Source organism: Mandrillus leucophaeus, unplaced genomic scaffold (assembly GCF_000951045.1).
Source record: "Mandrillus leucophaeus isolate KB7577 unplaced genomic scaffold, Mleu.le_1.0 Scaffold52, whole genome shotgun sequence".
In the NCBI taxonomy this organism is placed as follows: domain Eukaryota; kingdom Metazoa; phylum Chordata; class Mammalia; order Primates; family Cercopithecidae; genus Mandrillus; species Mandrillus leucophaeus.
Genome location: NW_012105586.1, coordinates 2662136 through 2665103, shown reverse-complemented (window position 1 = coordinate 2665103; position 2968 = coordinate 2662136).

The window sequence follows — 2968 nt, the reverse complement described above, 5'->3', positions numbered from 1 at the left end:
CAAATTTTTTGTATATTTGGTAGAGACGGGGTTTCACCGTGTTAGCCAGGAAGGTCTCCATCTCCTGACCTCATAATCCACCCACCTCGGCCTCCCAAAGTGCTGGGATTACAGGCGTGAGCCACCGCAGCCAGCTTTTTGTTTTGTTTTGTTTTGTTTTGAGACACAGTTATGCTCTTGTTGCCCAGGCTGGAGTGCAATGGTGCGATCTTGGCTCACTGCAACTGGGTTCAAGCAATTCTTCTGCCTCGACCTTCCAAATAGCTGAGATAATAAGTGCCTGCCACCACGCCCGGCTAATTTTTGTATTTTTAGTAGAGATGGGGTTTCACCATGTTGGCCAGGCTGCTCTTGAACTCCTGGCCTCAGGTGATCCGCCTGCCTTAGCCTCCCAAAGTTCTGGGATTACAGTCATGAGCCACTGGGCCTGGCCTGCATTCTAAAAGGACCACCTTGGTGCCTTGGATGAATGTACAGAGGAGGGGATGGGCGTGAGGAGTGCGGGGCACTTGGGGCCCTACAGTCCTGCCTGGGACCCAGCCCCAGCCTCCGAGGCTGTCTGGATAAAGTAGTGTGGTGCCCTCGTGCCTGGGAGGGGAGCTGGAGAGGACTGCGTGGGCCCAAGGCTGGTGTCCCTCTGCTCAGCTTCCACAGGGAAGCCCATGGCACAGTGGCCTGGAGCCTGGCTTTGGGCTCGGCTGCCTAGGCATGGATCCCAGCATCATCAGCTTTGAGCTGTGTGATCTCGGGCAAGTCAATTCATCTCTTTGACCCAATTCTATGAACATTTCTTGAGTGCTTTCTACAAGTTCTCAAAAGATTGGAAAATTTTTCAGGAAGTAAAACAGATTTTCCTCACTAGCAACAGAACTCAGGACCCAGTTCTACAGGTGGTCAGGTGCTTTTGTACACACCTCTAAGTCCAGAAACTATCTACAGAGTCAACAGGTTGTCATAAAATATTGTCATATCTAAGATGACAATTCAGTATCACAAATTTGAACTTGAAGGAAACTTAGACCTCCCCTAGCCCAGTGGTTTTAAAAATACTTTATTTCAAGGCCAGGCACAGTGGCTTACGCCTGTAATCCCAGTACTTTGGGAAGCAGGAGGATTACCTGGGGTCAGGAGTTCGAGACCAGCCTGGTCAACATGGCAAAACCACGTCTCTACTAAAATACAAAGACTAGCCAGGCGTGGTGGCTCGTGCCTGTGATCCTAGCTACTTGGGAGGCTAAGGTGGGAGAATCACTTGAACATGAGAGGCAGAGGTTGCAGTGAGCCAAGATCATGCCACTGTACTCCAGCCTGGGTGACAGAGCAAGATTCCATCTTGGAAAAAAAAAAAAGACACAAAGGATAGAGTGAGAAGGAACGATATAAATATAGCCAGAGTTCCTGAAGGAGATGATGGAAGAGAAGCAACATTCAGAGAGATAAGTCAGAATATTTTCCAAAATGGAAAGACAACAAAGCTCAGGTTCAAGAAGCTAAACAATTCCCAAACAGGATAAATAAAAAGAGGCTGGGCGCAGTGGCTCACACCTGTAATCCCAGCACTTTGGGAGGCCAAGGTGGGTGGATCACTTGAGCCCAGGAGTTGGAGACCAACCTGGGCAACATGCTGAAACCCCATCTCTACAAAAGACACAAAAATTAGCCTGGAGTGGTGCCTGTAGGCCCAGCTACTCAGGAGGCTGAGGTGGGAGGATCACCTGAGCCCAGGGAGTTCGAGACTGCAGTGAGCCATGATGGCGCCACTGCACCCCAGCCAGCCTGGATGACAGAGAGTCATTCTAACAGAACATGGTTCAATCACTTCTATACCTTCACCACCTAGAACAGTGTTGGCACCCATGGCACCCAGTTAATGCTTTATCAAAGTTGTAGAATGAATGAATACTTCAGAACACCAAAGACAAAAATTAAGCTCCCAAAAGCAGCCAGACAGAAAAGATATTGTCTCAAAAAGATTGACAATTACTGGCAGCCGATGTCTAAACAGCCAAATAGAAGTCAGAAGACAGTGGAATGATATATTCAAAGTGGTGAGAAAAATAACTGTCAACCTAAAATTATGCACCAGTGAGTTACATTTCAGGGGTGAGGGTAAAATAAAGATACTGAGAAAAATGACAGTTGAGTTTATCACCCATAGATCTTTGATATAGAGACATCTGAAGAATCTTTTGATGGCACATGGAATTTTTTTCAGAAGGAAGATCTGAGCTGCACAAAGGAAATAGTAAACATGGTTTAGTCTCCCAGACAATAATGTGTAATTCAGGACGATCTGACCAGAAACAGAGTGTGCTGAAGCCCTTTGTTTTGACCTAGAAGGAGATTAAATACTGGCAACTTTAGATTTTGTTAAATATACATTTTTAAATATCTTGAAGCCGGGCGCGGTGGCTCATGCCTGTAATCCCAGCACTTTGGGAGACTGAGGTGGACAGATCACCTGAGGTCAGGAGTTCCAGACCAGCCTGAGCAACTTGGTAAGCCCGATATCTACTAAAAGTGTAAAAATTAGCCGGGCATGGTGGCAGGCACCTGTAATCCCAGCTACTAGGGAGATTGAGGCATGAAAATTGCTTGAACCCAGGAGGTGGAAGTTGCGGTGAGACAAGATTGCACCACTGCACTCCAGCCTGGGGGATAGAGCAAGACTCTGTCTCTAAATGTGTGTGTGTGTGTGTGTGTGTGTGTGTGTGTATAGGATAACCACAGAAAGAAAAGATATGAAATGTGCAGTTTCCAAGCCAGTGAAGAGCCGGGGAGGACCTGAAGAAAAAGAAAACCTTGATCAATTCTTAAAACTGCAAGAAAGGAGAAAGATGAAACATTTGGCTACTAGCAAGCACAAAAATAAGATGGTTAAAATAAATATGTCAAAATCATACATTTGTAAGTGAATTAAACTGGAGATACAGGATTGTCAGATCAGATTTTTTTTTTTTTTTTTTTG